Source organism: Hyla sarda, chromosome 1 (assembly GCF_029499605.1).
Source record: "Hyla sarda isolate aHylSar1 chromosome 1, aHylSar1.hap1, whole genome shotgun sequence".
Lineage (NCBI taxonomy): Eukaryota > Metazoa > Chordata > Amphibia > Anura > Hylidae > Hyla > Hyla sarda.
The window spans coordinates 174,706,011-174,721,778 of record NC_079189.1 but is presented as its reverse complement, the minus strand read 5'-3'; the positions used below and the strand labels follow the sequence as shown (position 1 = coordinate 174,721,778).

Here is a 15,768-nt window from a genome sequence, read left to right as displayed (position 1 = left end):
CATCGGAACAACACAGCCATAAGGAGCCAACTGACAGGAAATAAGATGTCAAGGCATGTTAAAAAAACATTGCAGAATTACCAGATATTAGACCACAGTGGAAACAAGTGAGAAGGTGTCCCTAAGGCAAAAGTGGAGGTCCTACAACGATTAGGACTGATGGAAACTTACCAGTGGGGGAGGAAGATAGAAATAAGACAGATAGAAACTAGGGAGCAGGGAGGGAAAGAAAAAGTGGGAAAGAAGACCCAAGCAGGGAGAAAAAAAGTTGCCAGAGAGAACAGAGATAGGTTCCTTGCTTTCAGACCAATTCTGGAGATCCCCAGGCATCCGCAGTGCAATGCAGTATGGCAGGAGGAACACATAGATGTGAAGGAGGGCTACTTATTGAGGTGTAGAGTTTCAAAGTCAGCGGAGGACAGAAAATCTGTCCAGGGCCACCAAATTGCACGAAAATGTATCCAGTTGGCTCCGAGAGTCAGCCAGCAGCTCCTCCATCCTATACAGGTGCAATACCTCATGAAGCCATGACGATATAGAGGGGGTGTTGTTGATTTCCATAAGCGAGGGATCACAGTTCTGACTGCAAGTAATAGGAAATGGAGTAAGCAAGCTGTAGATGTGGGCATGCAACCAGGAACTATGAATAAGAGGATCGGTTTAGTTGTTTTAGGGAGTAAAGAAGATGTTAACTTGGGCATAATGTCAAGGGCCTGAGTCCAGAAAGGATCAAGGGCCGGATAGTCCAACCAAATATGTGTCATGGTGCTTCCTGGTTCTCCACAATGCCATCAAATATCAGGAACATTCTGGTAAATGTGAGCTCATCTGATGGGAACTCTGTACCATCTTGTCATGATTTTGCAGTTGGTTTCCTGAACCTTGCATGAAGTGGAAGACCGATGACACCACGAGAAGGCTTTCCTCCATTTCTCATCAGAGAAGGGACATTGTAATTCCCTCCCCCATTCTGAACAAAAGGACAGGGGGTCTGTCGTAAAGACATCTAATAGGTGAGCATACACTGTGCTAATAGTCCGATAGGTGGAGGAAGTGGACGTACAAAGGCGTTCGAAAGGCGTCAGGGTCTAGTTGACATCCATGTGCTCTGTAGAAATGCTTTAGTTGGAAGTATTGGAAATTGTGTGTTATCGATGGAGGGGATCCCTCAGCAGGTGAGGGAGAGACTTTAATTCTGAAGGCATCAGAAGGTCCCCGAATGTCGTTGCCTCCTCCCCATGGAAGGATAAGAAGAAAAAAGAGGCAGGCGAGACAGGTATGTTTTATGAGCCCTAAGTACCGAATCTGTTATCGGTGGGATATCTAGGGAAACCCTTCAAGTCAGTGCATCTTATATCTTATACTCAAAAGTCACCCATTGTTTTGCAGACCTGTGGGGAAAACTATCCAAGAATTGCCGCTAGGTAATGTGATGTAAAGTCTGGGAGGGTCAGGCCACCCTCTCTCTTCTTTCTAATCAAGATATGCCTTGCTAAGCAGGGGTGATGATTAGTGTTGCTCGCGAATATTCGCAATGCGAATTTTATTCGCGAATTCGCGAATATAGCACTATATATTCGTAATTACAAATATTCATTTTTATTTTTTTTTTACTTAATTTTTTTTTTTCACATTACACATCACAGTGATCATCTCTTTCTGCTTCCAGCTTGTGTGGTGTAAAGAAGGCTCTAATACTACTGTGTGAGCCCGGAGTGCGAATTTTCGCTTATATGAATTAAGGTATATGCTAATTTTCGCATATATTAATTTTCGCATGCCCAAATTTTCACATATGTGAAAATAAATCGAGAATATTACGGATATGCGAATATTCGCGAATATATGACGAATATTCGTCCATATATTCACGAATATTCGCGAATTCCAATATGGCCTATGCCGCTCAACACTAGTGATGATGAGCCCAGACAAAGCCAGCCTGGAGCGCAGTGACCTCCCAGAAGAAAGAGCGTGGCAAGTAAACTGGTATTCCCGAGAAGAGATATAAAAGGCGAGGAAGAACGTTCATTTTGAAAATGTTGATCCTGCCCAACCATGAGAAATCTCTGCGCTCCTGTCTGGCCAAATCTGAACCGCAGCACCTGTAGAAAGTGTGTGTGTGGGGGGGGGGGGGGGAGTTGAGGCATTATGAGTCAGCTGGATCAATGGGGACCTGAACACCTAGGTATTTCAAGGATCGTATTTGCCACTTGAAGGGATAAGAGGTTTTTAGGACCCTGAGGGCATGGGCGGGAATAGTAATATTCAATGCTTCACCCTTGGAGGGATTGACTTTGTAGTTGCTATAACTAGAGAATCGACCAAGAGGGAAGGAAGAGACACGTGCGGAGTAAACACACTGTGTAGACAGCTCTCTCTCTCATACCGCCAACACAAACGCCCAGACTGGCCGGCAGTGTCCCTGGACCGAATCAGTAAAGGCAGAAAAATGTATGTCCAACGTTCGGTGCAGTAAAACCAGGTACTTTATTGAAGGATCATCGGATACAGATATGCATCAGGACAGACATATTCGGAGTGGACAGGAATAAAAGGAGGTCATTGACAAAGGCCGAACATTTGTAGTGGCACGGCGGTACTGATATCCCCTGTATGTTAGTATGTTGTTGTATGTCTATAAGAGGTGCTCCATACAGAGGACATACAAAAGTGGAGACAGGGGACATCCCTGCCTTGTGCCATTACGGATATCAAAGGGGATGAAGAGCTGGCCATTGACACGGATCTGGGCTTGGGGTTGGAGTATAAGGCCATTATGTGTGCCATTATCATGTCTCCCAGGCCAATTTGTGTTAGTGTAGCCACCAAGAAGTTACAATAGCAGTAACAATGGAATTTTACGACGACCCCTATATCTGGGGTAGAGCAGGGGGTCCTTACCCTCTTTAGGTATTACTGTGACGAAGGCATGCATAAAGGTTGGGGGGAGAGGGGACTTGGGCTAGACGGTGTTGAAGGCCGTGAGTAGTGGAGAAAGCAACTCAGCCTTAAGAGTCTCATAAAAGTTTGCTGTGTATCAGTCCGGGCTTTTATCCGCCAGTAGGGCTAATTCCAGTTCCTCAGGGGAGAAGTGGGATTCCAGTGTCTGTATTATTTCTTGAGGGAGACGTGGTAGTGCTGTTGATGTGATATATTGTTGCAGGGATGGGGAAGTGGGCGAGGGTGCAGACATGTCTGAGGTTTTAGGCAAGTTATACAAATTAGTGTAGTATCTGTGGAATGCAGATAGAATGTCCTGGGTAAGGTAGGAGTGGAGCTGGAAGCTGTACGAGTCATGGGTATGAATGTGGAGGTTAGTTTTTCCCTAAGAGCAGAGGCTAGCAAATGGCCTGATTTATTACTCCACTTGTAAAAAACCTTTCCTGTCAACTGTCTGTAATGACGATGCTTCGTGTTCATCACCAAAAGCTCATGTTAGACCCAAATTAATTCCCAGTATACCTGATCCTGCTATGTCTGCTTATGTTGAGTCTCTAGTGTGAGAAGTGATTGCATTAGTTTAAAAAATTTGTCCGAGGCCGCCTTTTTCATTAAAACACCTCTAAGAACTAATTTCAGGGCATCCCACTTCATGGCAGGAGTAGTGGGGTCAGAAGCATGGTCGAGCTCAAATTGAGTAATAGAGTCCCTGAGTTTTAGAGGCAGAAAGCATCCAGAAGCAATGACTCGTTCGGCTTCCATGAAGAATGGAGTTTGGCAAAAGAGGGGAGTGAGAAGGAACAAAAAAATGGAGCATGGTCGGAGAGTGTGACCACACAAATGATGGTGGTAGAGATTGCTGGTAGAAGGTGGTGAAGGAAGTATATATAATCTATTCTACTGTATTACTGTCTAGGCTGGGAATAAAATGTATAATTGCGATCTTGGGGGTGCAGCGTTCGCCATATGTCACTAAGTTGCAGGGTGTTTAATATATGGTGAAGGGCGCACAGTTTGCTATGTGAGATAGTGGATTGGCCTGTAGAGGTGTCGACAGAGGGAAAGAGGGGTATGTTCAGGTCACAACACAGGATGATGTTGCTGGTGGCGAAGGTAGTCAGAGCGTCAAGTATGCGGATTAAAAAGGGTATCTGAGATTGGTTGGGGGCATAGATGGAGCCTATGGTGAACCGCTGGTCTGAGATTGAACAGTTGACAAAGATGTATATAGCATTGGGGTCAGTCATGGAGGAGGCAACAGTCATGGGAAGGGATCTGTTAAAAGTGATGGATACACCTTTGATCTTGGCTTCGGGATTGGTGCTGTGAAATCATTGAGGGTAGTACTGGTTATTAAGATTGGGGAGGTGACCTTCTTTAAAGTGTGTTTCTTTAAGAAATAAACTTTAAAAAAAAGGGTGTTTCTTGTAGCGCATGAATGTGAACCCTCTGCTTATGGAAAGAATAAAGGGTCTGAGCCCATTTTTCAGGGGTATTGAAACCCTTCACATTAAGAGTGGCTACTTTGATATCAACTGCCATATCAGGTGATGGGGAAAATGGAACACTCACCAAGATGCCCAGGGATCATACGGATGTCTGTCTCGTAAGGAAGGGAATAGTATGAATCCAGAGGCCTGTAAAAGAAAAGATAATGGAAGAAATGAGTAAAAGTGGAAAAAACGAAAGAACAGCTGACGTATAGACGCGAGAACACAGGGACTAAAGAAGGTGGCCATAAGGGCCAAGAAAAAAGCCAGAACTAGTCTGGCTATAAACCTAGTGGGGGTAACATAGAAGGGACACAATTCTTAAGCTATAATGGGCTTGTTTTTTTGTGCAACTAACTGTACTTTGTAATAACACCTTTAATTTTATCATTAAATGTATGGCATATACAGCCAAAAATACACTATTTGTGGAGGAAATTGAAAATAAAACTGCAATTTTGCAACTTTTGTTTTTACACAGTATACTTTACAGTAAAACTGACATGTTCTCTTTGTTCTGTGACTCCATACAATTAAAACTATGCTTACATTCTTTTCTTTTTTTTTGTACTGTTTTTTTTTTAAACAGCCAAACCTTTGAAACAAAATAAATATGCTTAAAATTTCCCTAATCTGACCCCTAAAACCTTTCTATTTTTCAATATACAGGGCTGTATGATGGCTCAATTTTTGCACCATGATCTGTAGTTTTTAATCTGTACCACTTCTGCATGTGGTGATACCAAGTATGTTTACTTATTTATTTATTTTTTATTTGGAAAATGGGAAAAAGGGATGTTTTCATTTCTTTTATTGGGGAGGGGCCGATTCACTTTTTTTTTTTTTAAATATATATTTCAATACTTTTTTTTTTCTTAACATTTTCTTAAGTACGCACAGAGAACTATTTATAACAATCTAGCCCCTCAGGTACTTTAGATGCTATCATCAGTATTGATCACTGCATCTGAAGGGTTATCACTGATGTCGGCAATTAGTGCCAGGTCCCTGGCTACTTTTTACAGCAGCCATCTCGGCCTGATCACTGTGTCAGGAGACGTGATAATCATGTAACCCTGCAACTTATATGTTTGTTGTGTGTCGGCAAAGGGTTAAAGACAATGTGGCCATTGCTATCTGTGCCCTTACATGTTTGCATCCTATTTTGACACTTTGACACAATGTAAACGTGTCACGGAGGATAGAATCATAATGTGATACCAGCCTTAGTGGCATAGAAATATTGCATTTTAGAGCCTGTGCAATAATTTTCTTTACATTTCCACTTTTAAATGGTCCATTCTGAATTTTTCTCCTCTTTCTTGAGCTGTTATTTGAACTATATTTAAAAAAATGTGAGAGCTCAACGTAAAAAGAGAAAACCTATACCGAGGACACTGCGTTGCACATACCCATGTGCGAAGAAAGAGTACTAATAGTATAAAAAGGGGAGGCAGTCCTGCTAGGCTAGGTCAGAGTAAAATATATAAGGTCAAAAATTAGAAGAAAGAGAGAGAGAGAGAGAAAACGTGTCTAAAATAGCATAAAATGATAACATTTATTTGGAAAAATGATGTGAGGTCTGTGGCAGGGCCCTTGTCGTAGACTGGTCACTAGATAAAATGGTTACAATGGTATAAAACGCTAAAAATGTAAAATATACACAGTGGTATTGCACTTCACTAATTGGACAATGAGACAATGAAAGTGGGGCAATGGGACAGTGCAAACAGTATCTGTTTAGTTATACTGTAAAGTCATATTATAAGAGCCAGGATTAATCCAGATTAAAGTACATAGCAAAAAAGTTGATAATCCAATAACGCAAATTTCCGGTAGCTCTGGAGCCTCCCAGATTGGGGCCCACTATAAATGCTTTTAGGTGCAGAGATACCGGAGATGCCCCCTCTACCCCGACGCACGGGGACTGAATGCAAGAGGGCAATCACTATACAGTTCAGGCACTTAGTGCCTCATACCGGCTACAGTGTGCACAGTCAGGTGAGTACAGCTGTGCTTGTGATCCGGATATACGTCCCTCTGTCCCGGCGGCACGGGAGAAATGTAGGAGGGGTGATATGATCCGGTGCTGGGGGTCGGAGATGATGGCTGGGAAGCAGCGTGTGGCAGCGCTGTGAAGCCTAGCGGTCGTAGCAGCGTATGGCAACGCTGGAGGTATCCTCTCTACCCCGACGGCACGGGGAGCAGGTGAGAGAGTAGGTGAGGACCGGCAATGCAGTAACGATTGTCTCAGATGATGTGCAGGGTTGTCTTAACACCAGACGTGTTTCGGGGAACTGCATCCCCTTTTTCAATGGTGGAGGTTCAGGAAGACTGTATTACAGTCTTCCGGAACCTCCACCATTGAAAAAGGGGACGCAGTTCCCCAAAACGCGTGCCGTCGGGGTAGAGAGGATACCTCCAGCATTGCCATACGCTGCTACGACCGCTAGGCTTCACAGCGCTGCCACACGCTGCTTCCCAGCCATCATCTCCGACCCCCAGCACCGGATCATATCACCCCTCCTACATTTCTCCCGTGCCGCCGGGACAGAGGGACGTGTATCCGGATCGCAAGCACAGCTGCACTCACCTGACTGTGCACACTGTAGCCGGTAAGAGGCACTAAGTGCCTGAACTGTATAGTGATTGCCCTCTTGCATTCAGTCCCCATGCCGTCGGGGTAGAGGGGGCATCGCCTGTATCTCTGCACCTAAAAACGTTTATAGTGGGCCCCAATCTGGGAGGCTCCAGAGCTACCGAAAATTTGCCTTATTGGATTATCAACTTTTTTGCTATGTACTTTCATCTGGATTAATCCTGGCTCTTATAATATGACTTTACAGTATAACTAACAGATACTGTTTGCACTGTCCCATTGCCCCACTTTTATTGTCTCATTGTTCAATTAGTGAAGTGCAATACCACTGTGTATATTTTATATTTTTAGCATTTTATACCATTGTAACCATTTTATCTAGTGACCAGTCTGCAACAAGGGCCCTGCCGCAGACCTCACATCATTTTTCCAAATAAATTTTATCATTTTATGCTATTTTAGACACGTTTTCTTTTTTCTCTCTCTCTTTCTTCCAACTTTTGACCTTATATCTTTTACTCTGACCTAGCCTAGCAGGACTGCCTCCCCTTTTTACACTATTGTTATTTGAACTACCTTTTGATTTAAAAGACATATGGGAGAAAGTATCCAATACACATGATATGCCAGGGGTCCAATACAATAATGTGTATGCCAATGATTGGCATGTCACACTCTTCTATAATAGCATTGTAACGTTGAGCGCTCCAGTTTCTGATCGTGGACCGGAGCGCTCACCGCGTTTGTCCCCGCTGAGTGCCCCGGTCAGACTCTCTGACCGGGGACACTCCGCTTCTGTCACCGGCAGGGACGCGGTCCGTGCTGCGGGCTGTCCCCGAGCACGGCCCGAGTCCCATCCTTACTTACCGGTGCCCGCTCCGGCTCTCTCCCTTGTTCCCTTGTCATATGGTTCCCGGCGCGCGCGTCCCTGCACTATAGGGCGCGCGCGCGCCGGCTGTGTAAAATTTAAAGGGCCAGTGCACCATTGATTGGTGCCTGGCCCAATCCTTGTCCTCTCCTCCTATAAATGTACCCTGTACCTTCCTGCCCTTGCCGGATCTTTGTGTTGCCTCAGTGCCCAAGAGAAAGCGTTTACTGTGTATTCCTTGCCCGTTGCTGAACCCGTTGCTAACGACTACCTGGTAGTTACCGCCGCAGCAAGACCATCCCGCTTTGCGGCGGGCTCTGGTGAATACCAGTAACTACTTAGAACCGATCCTCCGGTACGGTCCACGCCATTCCCTCACTGACACAGAGGATCCACTACCAGTACCGTTTTCTGCTACCAGTCCGGATCGTTACAAGCATACAAGCCGAATGTCTGTCTAATAGATAGTGAACTTGTATGAGTAAGGTTTCACCTGTCTGTTCTGCACTGTCTACAATAATTGCTGCACAGTGTTACCCCAATATTATAAAGTGTTTAGCAAGTTGATTTTCCAATGTAAATAATGTTTATTAATAATATGTACATGCCTGCAGTGACAAAAAATAGTAACAACCAAGGGACATCTACCCATGTGACTTCACATTTATAAAAGACCATATCGAGGTAAGAATTCAATGTCATATAAATATAATATATATATTTTTTTTAATCTACTTATTTTTTTAAGTAGAAACTATACCCATGATGATCATATTCACAGTAACTGTTTCAGAAAGTGTGTTGTTCTTATAGGATTTTGTCCATATAGGATTAATTTCAAGTCCATTGTTTTTTTTAAAGGTTTTACATTTACTGTGCAACAACAACTAAGCATGTATATGTCTTCTAAGACAATATATATAATATATCATTTGGTAAAATGAACACTATGGGATGGGAAATCAACTGTCTGTACAGGCACCAACTATTTGAACTTGCTATACACAATGGGCCTGATTTACTAATAGCATTCCCACTCTGTCAGGTCGTGTGCCTTAATTCTGTCACATGGACCGTGGGACAGAATGTGCAACATAAAAAACTCTACAGAATCTGAAACACTCTGAGTGAAAAAAAAAAACTACAAAATGGGCGTGGTTTTCAGGAAAAGGGGCGTGTTCCCTACATTTCATCCAAAATCACTCGTCTTTTCTGGTAAGACAACCCTACACTTTAAAGCATGTATAACATTTCCGAAAGTGGAGTAAATTAGTAAATACCATGAAAAAAAAGGTTGGAACAGCAAACAACACAACAAAACCTACACTCCACTCTTAGTAAATCAGGGCCATTGTGTACTTTGTAAACACAAGATATAAGAATATAACATTTTTTGGGTAACAACAAATCTGAGAAATAAGTTTCTCTAACTTATCCTGGTTCAGTCCTAAAGGAGGGATCTATTTCATTATGATTTTATCATTAATAATGTGTTTTCATTTATGTCTAGACATTGTTGCTCTTAATATGTCAATAATATCTCTCTGGCAATCTGATATTGAAACCATGCATAAGCAATACTATCTGGCATAGCCAGTACAGCTGTGTACAGGAAGGTTCATTTTCCTCTTGAAGTCCCTTAACAAACTGGAACAATAAAAAGCATATTCACACTTTCAATTATTCTCATAGGATAAAAACTGAAGCTGATAAAAACTAGGACCAGTCCTTCACTCAATATGTCTTTACCTGAGAATGGGATACGTCACATACAGAACACCTCTGAGATTCCCTCAGCCACCCTCTTTAACGTAATCTTCAGTCATTTCCCATTGCCTCTCCTTGCTTACTTTCATCAAGCCAAAAAAAAAAAACCTGTCCATCATAGTCTCACAAGGGAAACTATATGTACTGTAATGTAATAGTATACCGTACTGACCTTTTCTGGTAGTAAAGCTGTAGTAACGATTTCCGATCTTACTGCATAATTCTCCTGTCACAAGCCAATTATATTTCTTCTGTGTTCTAGGACATCGAAAATATTTGCCAGACACGGTAATAGGCTTTTACATGTTTACTTTTAAAGGGGTACTCTGGAGAACAAAAAATTTCAAATACGCTTCTTTTTAATTATTATTATTATTATTATTATTATTTTTTTATATGTAAGTGTTCTTATTGTTCATCTATCTTCATATTTTTGTAATCTTGAGTGGAAATTTGAACATTTTATATATATATATATATATATATATATATATATATGTGTGTGCATTTTTGGTCTCTTGTTGCAAAATTTTCAACTCGGCGATTCTCCTGGAACAAATGAATCCTTTAGCGAGCCCTGTATACAGTATGAATACAGGCATATTCAGTTTTAATACATTGAAGGGTCAGGCTTGTCACAAAGTGGTTCCTGTCCCCACTGTTAGTAAGAGATACTGCGTTGCCTAAGAGAACCAGTCTCCCATCAACTTGGTCATTTGTAAATGTCACTTAGAGCAAGGAATTCATTGATACATGGGAACAATTGCCTGCTAAGTTTTCTCAATGTGAAATTGAAAAGCTATTAACTGCTCCTGTAGGGACATATTTTAGTGAATGCAAAACATTCTCTGCCACAAAAGAACATTTCAACGCTGACAATACTCAATGTAAAGCTTGAATCAGTAGCCCACTTATCATTGTTCCCTTAAAATGATTTAAAAAGAAATGTGCGGAGCAGAAATAAACGGTAAATTCACTATACAGATGTATTGTGGGACAATATCTTAATGTTTATTTCAAATTTTGCAGCAATTCCCATAGAAGGGCCAAGTTTGGAGGCATCCGTAAATGGGTTTTAACCCCTTCAGGACCAAGCCCATTTTGGCCTTAAGGACCAGAGCGTTTTTTGCACATCTGACCACTGTCACTTTAAACATTAATAACTCTGGAATGCTTTTAGTTATCATTCTGATTCCGAGATTGTTTTTTGTGACATATTCTACTTTAACATGGTGGTAAATTTTTGTGGTAACTTGCATCCTATCCTTGTGAAAAATTCTAAAATTTGATGAAAAATTTGAAAATTTAGCATTTTTCTAACTTTGAAGCTCTCTGCTTGTAAGGAAAATGTATATTACAAATAAAAAAAATTTTTATTCACATATACAATATGTCTACTTTATGTCTGCATCATAAAAGTGACGAGTTTTTACTTTTGGAAGACACCAGAGGGCTTCAAAGTTCAGCAGCAATTTTCCAATTTTTCACAAAATTTTCAAACTCACTATTTTTCAGGGACCAGTTCAGGTTTGAAGTGGATTTGAAGGGTCTTCATATTAGAAATACCCCACAAAAGACCCCATTATAAAAACTGCACCCCCCAAAGTATTCAAAATGACATTCAGTCATCATTTTAACTCTTTAGGTGTTTCACAGGAATAGAAGCAAAGTGAAGGAGAAAATTCACAATCTTCATTTTTTACACTCGCATGTTCTTGTAGACCCAATTTTTGAATTTTTACAAGGGGTAAAAGGAGAAAATGTATACTTATGTTTTTAGCCCAATTTCTCTCGAGTGAGTACATACCTCATATGTCTATGTAAATTGTTCGGCGGGCGCAGTAGAGGGCTCAGAAGGGAAAGAGTGATAAGGGAATTTTGGAGAGTACGTTTTTCTGAAATGGTTTTTGGGGGGCATGTTGCATTTAGGAAGCCCCTATGGTGCCAGAACAGCAAAAAACCCTCATATGGCATACCATTTTGGAAACTAGACCCCTTGAGGAACATAACAAGGAATAAAGTGAGCCTTAATACCCCACAGGTGTTTCACGACTTTTGCATATGTAAAAAAAAAAATTTTTTCCCACTAAAATGTGTGTTTCCCCCAAAATTTCACATGTTTCCAAGGGTTAATAGCAGGAAATACCCCCCAATATTTGTAACCCCTTCTCTTCTGAGTATGGAGGTATCCCATAAGTTGACCTGAAGTGCACTATGGGCGAACTACAATGCTCAGAAGAGAAGGAGTCATATTTGGCTTTTTGAGAGCAAATTTTGCTCGGGGGGCATGTCGCATTTAGGAAGCCCCTATGGTGCCAGAAGAGCAAAAAAAAAAAAACACATGGCATACCATTTTGGAAACTAGACCCCTTGAGGAACATAACAAGGAATAAAGTGAGCCTTATTACCCCACAGGAGTTTCACGACTTTTGCATATGTAAAAAAAAAAAAAAAAAAATTCCACTAAAATGTGTGTTTCCCCCCAAATTTCACATTTTTGCAAGGGTTAATAGCAGGAAATACCCCCCAATATTTGTAACCCCTTCTCTTCTGAGTATGGAGGTACCCCATAAATTGACCTGAAGTGCACTATGGGCGAACTACAATGCTCAGAAGAGAAGGAGTCATATTTGGCTTTTTGAGAGCAAATTTTGCTCGGGGGGCATATCGCATTTAGGAAGCCCCTCTGGTGCCAGAACAGCAAAAAAAAAACACATGGCATACCATTTTGGAAACGAGACCCCTTGAGGAACGTAACAAGGGGTACAGTGAGCATTTGCCCCCCACTGGTGTCTGACAGATCTTTGGAACAGTGGGCTGTACAAGTTTTCATTTTCACGGACCACTGTTCCAAAGATCCATCAGACACCTGTGGGGGGTAAATTCTCACTGCACCCCTCATTACATTCCGTGAGGGGTGTCGTTTCCGAAATGGGGTCACATGTGGGGTTTTGTTTTTTTTGCGTTTGTCAAAACCGCTGTAACAATCAGCCACCCCTGTGCAAATCACCTCAAATGTACATGGTGCGCTCTCCCTTCTGGGCCTTGTTGTGCGCCCCCAGAGCACTTTGCGCTCACATATGGGGTATCTCCGTAGTCGGGAGAAGTTGCATTACAAATTTTGGAGGGCTTTTTTCCCTTTTACCTCTTGTGAAAATGTAAAGTATAGGGCAACATCAGCATGTTAGTGTAAAAAATTTAATTTTTTTACACTAAAATTCTGGTGTAGACCCCAACATTTCCTTTTCATGAAGGGTTAAAGAAGAAAAAGCCCCCCAAACCTTGTAACACAATTTCTCCCGAGTACGGCGATACCCCATATGTCACCCTAAACTGTTGCTTTGAAATACGACAGGGCTCCAAAGTGAGAGCGCCATGTGCATTTGAGGCCTAAATTAGGGATTTGCATAGGGGTGGACATAGGGGTATTCTACGCCAGTGATTCCCAAACAGGGTGCCTCCAGCTGTTGCAAAACTCCCAGCATGCGTGGACAGTCAACGGCTGTCCGGCAATACTGGGAGTTGTTGTTTTTCAACAGCTGGAGGCTCTGCTTTGGAAACAGTGGTGTACCGGACGTTCTTATTGGGGGAGGGGGGCTGTGTAGGGGTATGTGTATATGTAGTGTTTTTAACTTTTTATTTTATTTTGTGTTAGTGTAGTGTAGTGTTTTTAGGGTACAGTCACATGGGCGGGGGATTACAGCGAGTTTCCCGACGCAAAATTTGCTGCATCTCAAGATGCGAGAAACCCACTGTAAAAGCCTCGCCCATGTGAATGTACCCTGTACATTCACAGGGGGGGGGGGGGTGCCGCAGGTCCCCGCGAGCCCCCGCAGCCTTTGTCCCCCATTCTGCCCGACTTCCAGGGGCGGGCAGTGCGGGGGATCTGAACTTTCACCCCAGATCACTGTGATTGGTCCACAGGGACCAATCACAGTGATCGCTGACCAGGGCCATCAATGGATGGTCCTGGGGGGTGAAGCAGAAGTTGTCCCCTGCTGGAAACAGCGGGACTTCTGCCAGTTAACCCGTGCGATGCTGCGCATCGCCGGGTTAACTGAATGTCATTTATAAACGCCGGTATGCGCGAACGCACTGCACAACCCGGCGTTTATATATGACATTCTGCGGGAAGGGGTTAATTCATAAAGCTGTAATGGGTCATCAGTGACAATCTGTGACCTTTCTGTCCAATATATTTAAACTATCACTACAATTATATATATATATATATATATATATATATATATATATATATATACAAATCTGTGGGGCAACAACCCCTAATGTCTACAGATGAGTAACTTTCCTTTTTTGGGAGAAATTCTGGCTTGGTTATTATAATCCCAGTCATGGCTTACAGGTAAGTAAGTAACATACACATATGTTCTGGAGGTGTAAGTGTCTGATTGTGGGGGGTCATGTCCCCTCCATGTATCTCTATAGGAGAGCCGGAAATACAGTGTTACGGCAGGAGATCGCCAGAGGTCCCAGCATTCGGACCCCCTGTGATCAGACACTTATCCCCTATCCTATGGATAGGTGATAAGACTGTATGTACTGGAGTTCTTCTTTAGTTTCTCAAGAGTCAGGCACGCAGTGACTTACAGGGATGTTATCTCTAAAAGATGGTGCTAGAGAGGAAGCTTTTTTCCTCCTGGGAGAAAGCTACTTTACATATCCTTGGAATATAGGCAATAATTACCTATAAGTCTCCCAATAGTTTATCTCATAGAGAAACTTTATCCCTTTAGTTAAGGTATCTAGATGTCCCCAGTTTCTAGGGATAGTCCCCAGACAAATTTCCCTAGACAAATTCTGTCCCTGGAACCAGGATCAGATGTTATTTTATGTTTTTTCATTTTAAGCATCTGTGGCTCTGCCTCTCCCAATGTATGCAGCTGGGCAAGCCAGTTGCAAGTATATACAGCCATTTGGGACACTGCCACTTTAAGAGCAGCAGTTGCTGCTTGTAGCAGACATGCCATGCGCATCTGCAGTCACATCTGCTAAATGCCTGCCATAGGCATTAAGGACATGTCCCTGCCCTGACTGCTTTGCTTTGAGAAGGAGAAAAATCCCAGTACAGCTTTCCAGGTATCTAAGTTTCCAGAGCTCCTGAAAGGTCTCCTAAACATTAGTAATAGTGACCTTGTTGGATATTTCTTGTATAGGCTAAAAAGACTTTGTGATAGCGTCACTGTCTAAAATTAACACTGCCTTACACTGAGTAACTGACTGACATAACTCTTTTTAGCACACCCTACAGACTGCATACAGTATCAGAATTATGTGACAGCATGTTATACATTGTAATGATTCTTCCTAGACTTGATTGGCTAATGCAGGTTGCTGTTTGCTGGTAATGGAAATACTTGCAAACTACTTGAAAATGTTTAAAGAAGAATAACAATTTGCTTATTTTGATATATATATATATATATATATATATATATATATATATCAAGTAAACAATCTCAAGTATACAATGATTTACATATTCTTTAAAAAAAATATTGGTTTACATTTATATATCATTGCATTATGCTTTATTATTTTTTTCTCAATATTAAAAAGTGTACTGAAGAAGCAACAATCATCTAACAATGTATAGATTGGAGATCATACTATCACAATTGCAATTGGGAAAGAATGCTAGTAATGTCAATTGGATTGTGCTGTAACATTTATTCCTTCTATTTATTACAGGGGAACTTTAACTTATGGATGCAGTAAATTTAAAACATTCAAAAGAAGCAACATACGTATTTGCTTTACCTTGCTCTCTTTCAATATTGTTCTTTTCCTGCCATTTAAGGAGGTCTCTTCTCATACCTTGCCTGTTCTTACCATTTATCCATCAGCTGTATTTGCATTCGATGGTGCGGGCTAATTTATGGGACTTCATGTGCCTCCATCTCTGTTGGTTAACAAACATTAGGGAAAAAAAGACTTTTAGTTCTATGCATTCTATGTTTGCTCTTGAAACCAATCACATTGACACAAAATTAGACACATGTACTGGCGCAGATTTTCACTAATGCTATAAGCAACAAGAGAAAAAACATATATCACTTATTTTACAGGAAACAATGGCTCCA

At 41.7% G+C, this 15,768-nt stretch overlaps 1 long non-coding RNA gene across 1 annotated transcript; it reads right to left on the bottom strand.

Moving 5' to 3' along the window:
• Positions 1-450: 450 nt before the first annotated feature.
• Positions 451-15,555, bottom strand: LOC130303230 (uncharacterized). Its single transcript, XR_008853347.1, has 4 exons — positions 15,446-15,555; positions 9,840-9,993; positions 4,516-4,580; positions 451-583 (listed from the first exon to the last, which is right to left on the bottom strand). It is a non-coding gene; the product is annotated as an uncharacterized LOC130303230 (long non-coding RNA).
• Positions 15,556-15,768: the final 213 nt, after the last annotated feature.